Genomic DNA, 15,722 nt, shown 5'->3' on the forward strand with positions numbered 1-15,722 from the left:
GTGTGCATGCAGAGGTCAGTTCCGTTTCTTGGACACGCTGTAGTCACCAAAGCATCATCTCTTATTTGATTCATATTCCAAAAGTTGTTAATAGCAGATGACGATATGGGCCAAGCTTGCAGGGGGACCACTGAGCCCGAATCCTCCGAAAGCCTTACAAGTCGGTATCGATATCTGCAACCCGATTTTCGCCACCCGAAAATAGACTTTGTCCCTCGAGTTCCGCTGACGGTATATGCCTTCTTAACGACGACCTCTTATCTGGAAAGCAAAATGGGTCATAAAAAATTCCCAATAGTTTGAGAAAGAGTATAGTTAACTTTAGACTGAGGGAATAGTCAAAGACCAGAGGCAGGTCTTAAGAACAACATCTGTGCGTATATTGGAAGAGTCTTAAGGAATTGGGCATACATTTTGATATCTTCTCAATTTACTCTTTATAGAAAAGGAGAAAACGAAAAAAAAAAAAAAAAGGAGTGTGCAATGGGTGGGATGGAGGTGGATGGTTAAAATGCTACTGCTCTGATTTTTAAAGGTGGTATATTGATGTCTGTCACGAATATCGATCTCCTACGTTATCCACACTTTAGTTTATCTCCACTTCCATTTCAAGCTGGTGGGCGATGTGGAGGAGGGAAGAGGCAATGGGAAGAGGATGGCGTTTGTGGTGGCATTTTGTGGTGGTATTTAGTGGTGGGAGTTTAGAAGCACAAGCCTAGAGGGATTAATCAATGGGTAGAGGTTTCACCGGTGGTTGAAAAGTTCAAAACTATAATGTTTGTCTGAGTTCACCACATTGTATACTTTCAATTCTCTCCTACTTGGTTATTCATTATGTTCCATGTGTCATACAAGATTTCTCTTATCTACCTATCTTCCTTTAATCATGGTTGTATCATATTATTATTATTATTATTATTATATATATATATATATATATATATATATATATATACTCTCTAAAAAAAATCGAGTGAAAATATTCACTCTTAAAAGAGTGAATACAAAAAAGAGTGAATTTAGAGTGAAATTGGAGTGAATTTTGAGTGAAAATGTTCATTTTCACTCATTTTGGAGTGACCTCAGGGATCACTCGAAGATTTTGGAGTGATCCCTGAGGTCACTCTAAAACGAGTGAAAATGAACATTTTCACTCAAAATTCACTCTTTTTTGTATTCACTCTTTTAAGAGTGAACATTTTCACTCGATTTTTTTAGAGAGTATATATATATATATATATATGTATATATATATATATATATATATGTATATGTGTGTGTGTGTGTGTGTGTGTATGTGTGTGTGTGTGTGTTGTTCATATCAACAATACACAGAAACACATCTTTTTGTGTGTGTCTCATACCTCATTATCAAATGAGTCGGGAAGGTGTCAAGTCTTTTTTTTTAAATTTCATTTCAATTCAATCATGCTTGATTTCCATTCAGCAAAAGGGAACACATAAACAGTTCATATTGTTTAACAATCTGTAAGAAGTTCAAGTCATACAGTATTCGTGCTTGACATACTAGTAGTTTAACCTGATGAGTAGAATCATTATTTACAGAATATTTGGCATTTTCTTTCCTTTGTAGTCTGTATAACTATTCATACACTAATTCAGTCGCATTGCATCTTCTCATCAGTCCTTTATACTTTGTTTTAAAAAATCACACACACACACACACACACACACACACACGCACACACACAGGAAATTGAGTTGTTTGCAGAAGGTTTGTGGCTAAAATTTCACTTTAACTCTTGTGAGTATAGGTTGCTCCGAATTAGACCTTACGTAGTCACAGTTATCAATAATGATCGTATTTCGTTTTTGTAACTTATATCAAGTTGTTTTGAAAGAAACAGCGCGATGAAGATGAATGATATAGCAAATGCGCTTGATTCAAAGGTTGTTTTTTTCACTAGCAATATTACATCATCTTAATCTAAACAGATCTGGATTTCTCAGGACAGAAGAAAAGATGACCGCTTGAAGCACGATTAACTTGTACAAAGCCAGGTCTGAGGATATTGATTTCCAAAGTCTCTTTTCTTGATCTCCAGGCCCTTTTACATTGACTCGGTTTATCAGATCTTCCTTCAAAACCCATTTGTGTCTCTTAACCATGCATGGGACATCTACGATCTAAATGGTTATTGACAGAAAATTGTGCTTTTGCTGTAATCGAAGGAATCTGCACAACAATATTACCGAAATTCGATTCCATTTTCTATAGTTTTCTTCTTCTTTTCCAAAGGATACGTACATTGAATAGCTTGCTTATAATAATTGAGATTAATGTTATACATGCCAAGGCAATGATTGTCTATTCGAGTCTTTAATGGTATCTGTCAGATGATTCAGTTCGTGTTTTGTCCATCCATGCTGACTCAAAACCTCGACTCATTTTCATTTTCCATGTGTGAAACTTACCTTTTAGCTGTTGACAGATCTTCGAACACTTCACCGAAAATGACCAACAAAATTGAGGCTTTTATGTAATCTGGGAATTACATTGCTTTCAAAACAGTGCTTTTTTTCAATGTGTGTCATCGGCATATTGGTTGGTAAAAGGATAAGTGACCAAATAGGTGAGGGATTTCATACTCTTATGGTGAACACCACGGTTATACGAAATTTAGAGAAAAAAAGAACCCGGAAATGACGTAAAGACCGATGACATTTGAATTGTTACATCTTTATTCATCATCTCTAAAACTATTTCCTGATCTGCTGCTTCATTTTTCAGCAGCTTAAACTTGACATATGACGGAACCTATTTCAAGAGTAAATTTTCACCAACTCTTTCAGCGTGTACTCATAAAATTTCAGCTTGCCTGCAAGCGTTACAAGATAGACTACCTCTGTACACCGTATCCCATTCGCTTTTTCAGTGTGAACAACCGGAACGTTGGAGAAGGGCACACACACGCTACGAGTTTGAGCCACAAGTTGTCTCTCATTTTATGACATAGGCTCACGTGCGCCGCCTTTTCCTTCGACACACAGAAGATCAATCCAGGCACGCTGGCTGTGTAGCGATGCCAACAAAAGCACTATCGAATGTATTAGCTGTTGCGCACGTTTGCGAGTGACGCGAGAAGTTGGAGTTCGTACTTGCCTCCTGCATGGTTTGATAGTTGTCATGAAAAGGCCGTTCAGGTGAGTGGAAAGACGTAACAACGTGACAGCACAAGCACGTGTACCTATCTTAATCTGAGCTAAGAACGGAAATGCCATAGCACACAAGTCCTCTCCTCCAGCTATCCACACAATAACCTGTAAAAAAACAATGAAAAACTTCGAAAAGAAAGCTACAGAGATATGGTTTAAGAATGAGGTCGTAGAAAGGAGCCTATAAGCAGAGAAAAAAATAACAAAGCTGAAGAAAATGATTAAAAATATGACATGATATGAAGCTACAACTCCTGTTTGAATTTGCATGCACTTGCTAATTTGTTTTTCACGATTTCGTCATTCAAGTATGTCGCGCCTCGTTGAATTTGCCTCCGTGACATCGCACAGCACGACGGATGATAGCTTTGTCGTGTTACAGAATACGGGATTGAGCGAGCGAGTGGGCTGAACTGACTCTCTTGAGGATTGGGGTTGAAAAATATCACTGTTTCTTTGGAGTCTGTGCTTGTTGTTGTATCAGTCCCTTCGGTCGAAGAAGGAAAGAAAACACTTTAAAAAGTGAACTTAATAAAATGAAGGTTAACATAAGTCCCTCTTATATGATTTCCTTTTTCATCATTAAAGCACTTTTTCTTACTTTCTTGGATAAAATTGGTGTGATCACAACGTGCGTGGGCGATAGAGATACTCTATTTGTGCCGACTGTATGCCCAAACGTACGTACTCGTCTGGTTCACGTAAACACAGAGCGAGGCCGAAAAAACCACCCGTTGCCTCGTAGGCCCTGCCTGCAAACTGAACATTCTGTCTCAATGTCTTCTTTGCATTAGATCAGGGAGGCACCTCCCTGGTTAAATCAAGGTGATAGTACAGTTGTACCTCCTTTAATATGGTGCACCTTCTTGGCATTGGTTTGACTAGCCCATAGCAACTATCGGCCCTCCACATAGTCTAGATTAACATCCACATAAAAGTATAACCTCTTGTCTACATTTTAATCAATATCCCTACGTACTTTTACCATCTGTCACATGCAGTGTTCATTATGTAAAATTTGTGTATCTCTAACGCCATTTCAAGTGGCGACTTTTGCTTGCGTGTGTTTACGATGCACTGTATGTATACGGTGACCGAGTAGATCTGAAAGATTTTGTTCCCTCCGATTTGATGAGACTCCGATCATTCCCATCGACGCATAGCGTCCACTCATAAAAACATCTCGGAACATTGAAGCCCTCCACGGGCAATCGAAGAGAAACGCCAAGCCAGGAAAGTCAGTGTACTATTGCTAAAGGAGTTTCAAACAAGAACAAGAACAAGGACAACAACAACAACAACAACAACAACAACAACAACAACAACAACAACAACAACTTAACAACACAACAACTAAACATAACCAATATAGAAACAGAACAATTACGTTTGATCAAAATAAAGATATAGTAAGATATCGTTTTTAAAATTCACGGAATAGAAATCTCCACCACCAATCCTGAAGCCCTTCATGAGTACTCTTGGAAAAGAAAAAAACCCACACAACGAAGTCAATCAAATTTTCAGTTTCAAGCAACAAGTTTAAAACAACAACATCAACAGTAACTATAGGTTTTCCCGGTCAATTTCATACTTTTGTCATTCAAGTTCCTATCCCTAGCATTCAATTTCACGCAGTCCACGCTCGCAGCACTGACTCAGCAATCAAATTCAAAATCCGGTCATTCGAATTCACTATCGGAGCATTCGAATTCACTGTCGATGTATTAAGATATTTATCTACTTTGTTAAAATTTCAAGAAAAAGGACCACCACCATGCACTATCATTATCATTTTTAATTCAGTCCAATTCGATCAAATTGAATTAAATTAAATTCATTTATTTTCATTCTCTTCCCCCCCCCCCACACACACACAAAACATAACACAGGGTAAATAATTGGGAATTATTATCATAGACATACTCATTATACATTAGGATATACAAAAGACAAATGATAGTTAACAAATAGAAGATATGCATGGATACATGCCAGCAAAATATACTAAGTTATGTTTGGAGAAAAAAAAGAAGAACTGACAGGTCCACTAAAAAGCATGATTGTAGGCCTATATTGTGAACCACTCAAAAATGAAATGAATATGAAACGACCTCTCACTGGGGGATGTAAATCTAGTCCTCCTTTCGAATCGTACGATTCGAGTTAAATGTTTTTTTTATATCGTATGATGACGTACTCACCATGCGCGAACGCATTCGCAGCTCAACGCAAGATCAGCTTAATCAACAAAAACAGCTAACCAGGCACCAAGTAAATATCATAATGTACATGTACGAGGGTTGGTGAAATACCAGTCAGCAATCGACTTTGTCGTCTGCAAAAACGAGCCATTAGAATTGTAAATCCATATCTGTGCAGTATATATTTTTTTCTGGATTAATACGAAATGAATGGAAATCTAATAACCACATTTTCCCGAAGGTGAATAACACATGCCAAACGATACCAAGCATTAGAATGGTGGTATTCTCAGCGGACTTGAAAGTGTAAAATTTCATGGTTATGTGTATTCCATCCAATGCTATGAGTAAGCGACAAAGTGTATTTCAGGGAAGGAACACGTGACCACATTCGGTACGCACTGAGTGATGAGACTTGCAGGTATGCGTTGCACTTAAAGGGATATCTAGGACCAGTTGAAATTTAGTCTGAAAACAGAGAGCATCATTTTCGAAGCATGCATCAAATGAAAAATTGATCAAAATCGGATGAAAAATGAGGAAGTTGTGATATTGTGAAGTTTCGCTAACTTTTACGAAACAGTTCTCGAACAGTCAACATGAATATGCAAATGATGACTTCATCTTGTCAATAACTTTCCAAACAGTCTGTGCATAAAATTGTGAAATTTCCAGCTTTTAGAAATTAGATTGTGTCTTTACACCTTTAGGGCAGCAAAGTTAGATTTTAGTCATTTTCTTTTTACACAATCAATTGGAAATTGTGAGGTGATGACCGTAATCATCAGCTCACTTGATTACGTATATGTGATATCAACTGTTCAAGAACTGTATTGTAAAATTGGCGAATCTTTTAAGTTTCATATACTTCGTTATACCTTAATTTAGATTTTCACCAAATTATATTTTCACTGTTGCGTTCGTCGTATTTTGCTCTTTCTTCTCAGACAACCGGTCCGGAACTACCACATTATTAAAATGTCAGTTACTGATTTTAGTTGCCGGGAACATACAGGGGATTATGACATCAGGATTTGGAAAGGAGTCGAGGGACTTCAAACCATTCGGATGTAGATGGATCACTTTGTAAGGTGAAGTGGTCCCGCCTCACATCCAACTGGACCCCATGGAAGACCATCTTAGTCAGCGTTAGTGTAGCTTTATATGGGCTGTCTAGCCATCTTCTCAGATGGAAAATGAACACAAACAAACAAACAAACAAACAAACAAACAAAGAAACAAACAAACAAACAAACGTTGTCTCCTAACGCCAGATCTGTTGTGGGAATCGCACGATTCAACAAAAAGGCCAATGAAAGTGTCATTCACCTCATACTTCATACAGTGAACTTCGTGGAGTACTTTCGCTGAGCCAGCTCCACGCCTTATTATGTTCTATCATGTTTGCGATATTCTATTATACCTCCTATAGCTGGATATCATGTATTATCTTATTTTTTTATATTTGATGTATTTTTTCACCGAGAAATATGAAAATAGATTAAAATTGAAATTATTGCAATCGTTACCCAGTTATGGAACGTCTTGAACATCTCTATTATAAACAAAACTGCATCGAATTGCTTTTTATTGAATGGAAGTGGTTTATTGATTAAAAACACAACAAACTACACGGTATAGACATAGCAGCCAACAGGCTAAATTGCTGTTTACCTCATGATGCTGAAATTACTTACTGAGAAAAAAAAACTCGATAGATTAATAGATATAAACATAGCCGTATGTACAAACTAAAATGAAATAACTGTAAAAAGAATATTGCGATATTTACACTAGTGGAACATGAGAATACGTGTAATAGTATCTACCATATACATTTTTTTTTTATAGGCACTTCACGTCCGAGGACGGGCTTATGCTCATGTTTGTTTATTTGTTTGTTTGTTTATTTGTTTTGTCAGTCGTCGTCAGTGCTATACGTCAAAGCAACATGAATGTTGAAGTTTCCTTCATTTCTTTGTCTTCATAGTATTACCGCAGTATCGGTACTCCGATATGGTCAAATAAAAGTGACTTCACGGAATCGAACATTTCATGTACAGCCCCAAGCAGTGTGAAACAACTTATACCCTCAGATAAAAGAAAATCAACATCCTTGAGAATTTTTCAATCTAAACTCAAGACACATATTTTAGTCTAAGTGATTGTTTTTCTTATCATTATTTTCATTATTTTGATCTGATGTGATCTGAACACAGTCTCAGATTTGTCCGAAATCCAGTCATTACGAGGTCAGAGTAAATGTCCAGTGGGTGGACAAGTGTCCAGGGTCCTCTAGTCTGTTCTTAGTGACCTTTGTCCAGACAGCGAACGGTGAAGCGATGACACTAGATTTCTAATGGCACGTGCCCCGACCTCACTATGGACTTATTTAGTGACCTTGCTCAAATCGTTGTGTAGCTTTTGACGAGGACGATGCCGTCTATACCGTGGTGTGCACAATGATGTGGGTTTTTCCCTCTGTTGCCATGTGATGTAGGTATACACACAAAAACAGACGTAAATGTATATCACATGTTCACATAATGTATGTACCTCTCTCTCTCTCTCTCTCTCTCTCTATATATATATATATATATATGTGTGTGTGTGTGTATATATATATATATATGTATGTATATATATGTATATATATTTTGTGTTTGTGTTCGTTCTTGTCTGTTTGTCAGCCGGTTTGAGTGGAACACTGTTTATAGTTATGAAAAGAAATAACTTTGAACATAATGATACACCAAACTGCAGAATATTTGATATTTCACATTTTACTGCTGAAAAACCAGAGAGTGAATATGAACTTAGCATGCCGTGACGAGGTAAAGTGATCGAGATAGGGTGGTGACCTTCAAATCCTAAGGTTATTTTGCGATGTGCACGTGACCTACTTTAAGGATTCAAGAACTACATGCAACTGTAATTTGACACCTATATGTTTATGTTTGCATATCCTACATACAGTAGATATTCATACATATTGATCAACATTTTGTGACTGTGTAAACATATATTATATATAAACATGTTACGCATCCGACATGCATACGAAATATGCAAAATTAGCGCGCATATTGACACATTGTGAGTTATCATTGCAATGTTTATTCACATGAATATTTTCACAACTAAAGAAGCACTCATAGAGAGCTGACCTCCGCCAGCCATGATTGAAATATCGCCATTTCGTAGGTTCAGGTTCAGGTTCAATGACATTACTTTTTATTTCCAGCAAATATAAATATATATCAGTATGACTGTACAAGTAACATGCGATCAGTTTGAAAAAATATAAGGGGCGCATCTCTAGAAGAATAAAAACTTGTGACGAGCGTGCCCTTGATATAAATGAGTATAACATTCCATAATATGCAGTATCAACAAGGACGAGAACAAAGACAAAGACAGAGACATAGACAGACTAAAACACAAATAAAGACAGGGACATACATACAGACACTCATGTTGATAGGGACATCAGCTTCGACTTACAATAATAAGATCATGGGACTCAACAAACGTGCAATACAGGACGACTGTCAAGGGTACATAGAGAATGGAAAATGGGGGGAGAGCCTTCAGACAGTAAACATGCAACAATGCAGAAACATGCAGCTATATAGAGTTACAGCAAGAAAAAAAAGACATACATTCACAACGCCATATAAGCTTAGACATAAAAAGTTATCATAGAATTAAACAACATTATGAGAGCGTCTTTATTTACAGACAGCATTGCGAGATTATCCGCCGGTCGCGTAATGCAGTTTATAAGCTGTATAGGTACCGGAGGCTATTTTTCACTTACGTTCGCTAAACTGTGCGTATTTCAAGTCCTTTATGAACCGTAATACCTTTGATATTTGAACTCATGACACCCAAATTTAATTGTTTCTTTCTTACTTCTTTGTTAACAGTCTGCAAATTTGGTAAAAATCAGATTATCCGTTTTTAAGTTATTACTTATTTTATGCCCTTTATCACCCTATGGCCTTTGACCTCATGACCAGTAATCTTTACTGTTTCGTTCATACTTCATTATGAACACATCCTGCAAGTTTGGTGAGAATGCAATCATCCGTTCTTGAGTTATTGAGAGATTAAGCTTATCTTATGCCCTTATACTTTATGACCACTATGACCTTTGAACTCTAACCTCATGACCCTCAAATAAAATCGTGTCTTTCTCACCTCACTTTGAATATACCCGGCAAATGTTGTGAAAATTCGTTACTCCGTTGTCGAGTTATCATGTACACAAAAAGACAAACACCATCACTCACACACACACACACACACACACACGCACACACACACACGCACACACACACATACACATATGTAAACATATATATATATATATATATATATATATATATATGTGTGTGTGTGTGTGTGTGTGTGTGTGTGTGTGTTTATATACTTGTAATATTGTCCATAAAAGTACATGTTTCTTTCGGTTGCAACAAAAGTTATGATAAGGAGCGCGAAAGGAGTAGGCACATTTTCGTGTCGTAACAGCAAGAGAGCCATTGGAAAGCTGTGGATACCACGGCGGAAGCATTTTGCGCCCATCTGCGCAAGCGGAGGCGCCGCGGAGGCGCCACGGAGGCGCCACAACGCCACGGCATGCACCTATCGCTCGTCTGGTTGTGGACTCTCCAAGACCTGGTTTCGTTCTGATACACAAACAGGTGATGCTTGGTGTTTGGTCTTGTAACAATAATTCATACTCTTCGAACATTTTTTTAAGACCGACCCATTACATTCTAATATCATTTATTGTCTGAAAATGATTTGATGTGAGTAATATACCTACCTTACCTTTTTTTATTAATTATTTCATAGAAAAAAACAATTCATAAATGAACGCTCTACCGAGTATCGTATTGCCCGAGAAGGAACTATTCGTGTTCAACATGTTGTTATATTATGTTACCGTAAACAAAACTTTGGAATAACTTTAGTGATAATTTGAAAAATGTACCGAACAACAACATTATTATGTTTACCGCAGAGGCAGCCAAATAACTGGATGGAAATCTGCTACAGTGAGGAATAAGCGCACAAAGGTTTACTTGAAAAAAAAAAATCTATGCCAATAAAGAGTATAGTATTGTGTTGTTTGTTTCGTGTGTTATCTTGGAAGCAGTGCTATAAAGCCCTATTCTTATAATATAATTGACGTGAACAGTATCACAGTGAGTGGTAAAAAGTATTCGTGAGAGCATAGCTTCCTTGTAGAGGTCTTAAGAGCTCCAAACGATGGCATTCTCATATTGTAAAAAAGTGACATTTTCTTATTTCTTACGTCAACTCATCTCCTTATTACGTCATCCCTTTGATATTTGGTTTGCCAAGGAGGTGTGTGTATACCTCCTTGATATCGCCCACCTGTTCCATCACCTGCCTATTTAGTCGTGTTGCATGCTTTTTCAGAAAGATTGTAGGTATTACATAAATACAATGCACTTACACACACACACACACACACACACATATATATATATATATATATATATATATATACATGTATATATATGTATACATATATATATCATATTATATTATACGGAGAAAACACTCGACCTGTAGACATATCAAACATACATCCACGGAGGGACTCTTTAATATTGCGGTGACTATGACGAGAACAGTTTATTTGTTCATGAAACTGTTTGCGTGTCGAAACACACACATGTGCACACACACATGCACACATATATATCCGACACCATTGAAATGCATACATTTTTCACTCAATTACATTTAAGAGGTAAACTTTACAAATCACCTTCAATGAACGCGCAGTATTTTCGTCTTTGAGACACCTTCTGTGACTATAGATCCCCTATCTAAATTGGTCGTTCGTGTAAGTCTGTCCTTCCCGGACTTGACCCTGTTTCCCATCTTCGAAAGTGCAAGTTGAAAATACTTCAAACAGAAATTTGTTTTGGCAAGGTGACTTCATAGATAATAATCACAATGACAACTGTCGTGAATCATGACAGTAATATTTGCAGCACCGGGAATTAAGAGAAACTGTATCGAGTGAGCGTTAATTATTACGTTCTTTATCATAAATACTTCAATTAAATTCTATAGTTTGTGCGCCAGAACAAAAGGTTTTGTAAGCTGTTTTAATGTTTCCCGTGACTCTTGAATTAAGAACATTATCGCATTGTCGACTTTTGCCTGTTGCTGGCTGGGTTAGTGTAAGATGATTGAAGATGATGCGTCGAACTGAGGAGGTATAAAATACCCCCATGGTCGAAACTAATCAGGCACCTGCTCTACGTTCCGCTGGCTGGCACGTGCAATACTTCTTTTGCGTATCCCGATATAACATCATCATTCTCGTGGAGGATGTGTTTTGTTGTGCAATCGCAACACTTCTTAAGTGGTGAGAGGCAAGGACGCACCAGGTATACTGCTGTGGTTCTAGCCGTCACCAGCCCGGAAAGAAAACTCAACAAGTGCGTCTCTTGTCTTGAGAATCACGTGATGCTATGAGAGTATGACACACACCTGAATAAGTTACTCTTCCTACAAATTTTGTTGCTTCTCCAAAACAAACAAAATATTTACCGAGCTTTCGCACGTGATCATCGCACCACGTGGCACATAAACTGTTGAATATGCTCAAAGTGGACGCCCCAGAAACGTAAGAAGAATCCTTACACAGGAGAAAAGACTTGTTTGGCTACTCTAATTAACAGTGTTCCCTGGCAGCAGAGTTTCAAGCGTAGATAGTGCTTCTTCAGCACATATACACACGTGAATACAATGTGTTTACTTGCAATATATATACATATATATATATATATATATATATATATATATATATATATATACATACATAGTGTATAATATAATGTATTATATTATATGAATATAAATATATATATATATATATATATATATAATAAATGATATTATATATACACGTATATATATATATAAATAAATATATATATATGTGTGTGTGTGTGTGTGTGTGTATGTATTTACGTGTATATATAATATTCATTTTCTTTTTCAAACAAACTTCCACTCCCAAGTTGTTTTAGGCATAAATCTAATCGGTGACACAAAAAGAACAATTCAGAGTAGGAAGCGAAACGGGGCATCAACTTATCAATTTATGATGAATCAGTATTAGAAGCTGATATCGCTTCACTTTTCTGATAAGGGCTTTTTACACTTGTAAAATTTTGCTTAGCCCCGGACCAACGGTGGGGCTAAGGGGGGGGGGGGCCTTAGCCCCACCGTTGGTACGGGACTATCCTAAGCCCACTTTCTGTTTACACTCGTTTTTGCCAAAGTGGGCTAGCCCCACCGATAGTACGGTACTATCTGGCCCTGCAAAATAGCAGGGGTTAGCACCACAATTGCGGTGCTAGCACCGCAATTGCGGTGCCAAGCAAGTTAGTCCTGGGTCAGAGGAAGTCCGGGGTTAAGAAACACAAGTGTAAAAAGCCCTTTAATGAGAGCACTTTTTATAATCATAATACCCACCTTGGCATGTGGCCTAGTTATTACATGCGTCATTGCTCCTATTTTACTTCTCTTCAGAAACCCTAATTTCAGCCCCAGCTCACAGTCCGACATTTTAACCTCCTATTTTTGTATGAATCAGACAACTTGATTTGAACTCACGTCATGCGATGTTTTCGCCAATTAACAGTCAGCTTCTTCTTGCGTCCGTTCGGTGGAAAAAAAAATGATCCTCATTTCTATGATATGAAGATGCGTGAAAGACGTTTACCAAGAAGTTATCCCGCAACTTCTTGGACCTATACCACGTGCCTACCGCCTCAATAAGTTCAGGTATCGAGTCGGCGAGTCCGCGGTGCCTTCGCATCCAAAGACTTCATAAAATTATATCCGCGGCACTCAGCATATAAATAGAGCCATTGGTTCAGTGTCATAAATGGCGTGTATGACGGGATAAGTGAAGGACTTACTTTCGGTCCAGAAATTTATTAATGAGAGCTATATGACTCTCCCCAAGGACCTACAACAACTGCCGTAGGTCCATGCTCTCACCAAACAGGTGAGAAACACCGAAGCAGTGCAAGCTCTCTGTAGATTGCTACCACAGAGAAGGGGAATGGAAAGAGAATCCCTCCCTATGCTGTCGCAGATAGACATTCGTGCAAATTATAAGTATATTATGTTCCTGTCTTCCGTTCCGTAATTCGAATTAAAGCTAACAGACATCGGTCTCATAGACTATACTGCATGCATGCGCGCGGTGCTCTTATGTTCGTCTCCAATATGTGAATAAACAACAAACTTCGAGGAATATTTTCATAAGTGAAAACGTTTTGTAACATTGGGGGTGCACGATCATTTGTATTTGTATATTGACACATTTTTTAGGATAAAATTACAAGACGTTTTCACTTATGTTCGTAACTACTTGCTCCCCAATGTCAGTTCCTGCATAGGCTGCTCAATGTGCGAGGCGGAGAGACAGGTCAGTTTGTTGGTACTTTAGTAGGAGCGGACTTGAAGTTCCGTGGTACGTAGGAACAAACGAATCATAACGCCACTAGGTATGACTACTATTATAGTTCGCCCTCAAAATCATGTGTTATACCTGAGATTCAATTCAATTTTTTTTTTTTCAATTCAAAATCATTTTATTTCCATACAAAGTAATACAAAGTAATATATAACGCTAACATGTAAGCAATACAATCTAAGTTTGTAACTCTGCGTGGAAAGAGGAATTCACAAGAAAAGCATAGCTTGTAAAATTTGTGAATTACTCTAAAAAGTGAGAGCATCTCAAGATCCGTCAAGGACTCCATGTATGAAAATTTTGATATCCTGACGTCAGGTGAAATAAACTATGACAAGGACAAGGACGAAAGCAGGGACGGTACAGACAGGAAATCAAACTAAAGATAGGCATGACAAAGAAAGGGAGAGAAACAAAAACAAGTGTCTACAATTCAGTTATCTGGAAAGGTCACCAAGGCATGAGTAAGAACTTAAAATTATATACAAATTTGGCTTAAAACATTAACTCTTTGTAATTCTAAATAATACTTATCATTAATTAATTTATTCATTTTATGAATATAACAAAAAAAAAACCAACACATTTTATCTATTTGTTTGTTTTCGTGAGGATGGCAAAAGATTTTTTTTTTTCAGTTTTGATTTAAAGGAAGGAAAAGTCAGAGCACCTTTTAAAGTATTGTCAAGGCCGTTCCAGAACCTCGGGCCAGTGAAAACGAATGTATTTTGGGCGAGAATTGTACGCAGTAATGGTAAATGATATTCACTGGAACGTCGAGTAGGATACTATATTGTGTATCGCATCATTGCGACGAAAGATTTGATCAAATATTTGTGGTAGATTTTTATTATTATATTTAAACATAACAGATCCAACTGAAATAAGTATAAGTCATTTATCTTTGATAATTTATTATCACAAAACAAATTCTCAGTATGAGCACGCGGATTCAAGTTAGAGATCACTCTCAACGATTTTTTGTTGTTGCTATAATAAGATTTTTTTCCCAAAAGGAATTGATGCGTGTTGCCTCACACTAAAATTCCATAATTCAAATATGGTAAAATAAAACTGGAGTAGAGCATAGTTAATGTGGAAGATGGTAAAAAATATTTCAGTCTATTAATCATACCTATATTTCGTGAAATTGTTTTACAGAGAACATTAACACGATCTTTCCATGTAAGTTTGTTATCCACACTAATACCAAGGAGGTTCGAGAGATGGAGTTACAACTGACTATAATTATTCAATCAGCTGTCAGTTTTCTATGGATAGACAAAAAAATTCCACAGGTGCATTTGTGCCTTTGATGTTCGATGCTTGAAGCCGCCATCTTTCTGAGCAATCTGAAGATTCATTTTTAACGCTAACATAGTATCGGGTATATGCTGCTCGTTAATATATCAAATGCAATGAAATTTCACCTAATGATAAAGCATATAAAACAAAAGTCAATTCCGTTCGAAAATATGTGAAAAAGTGTAAATCTGAGCTGTATTTTGTGAAAGTGTTTGAGATTTTACCCTCATGGAAAGCCGGTTTTATCACGTTTCTCCTTATTTCCGCAAAATGAAACTAATATGGTATCATCTTCAAGTATAGTTCTTTATAAATTGATACGTCAGATTAGCGTACAATCACGTACATTCGAGTAATATTGATATCTATTTGAGCAATATTTGAGCAATTTCTATTCGCGCACCCCCGTGCCTTTACCATTGTCTACCGCCCATCGTTTGTAAGTATAAGGGATAGCGAAAAGTAATTACCATCACAAAGGCATATCTTCCTTG

This window comes from Diadema antillarum, unplaced genomic scaffold, assembly GCF_040938485.1.
Source record: "Diadema antillarum isolate AM-2024a unplaced genomic scaffold, OU_Dant_1.0 scf00000180, whole genome shotgun sequence".
Taxonomy (NCBI): Eukaryota; Metazoa; Echinodermata; class Echinoidea; order Diadematoida; family Diadematidae; genus Diadema; species Diadema antillarum.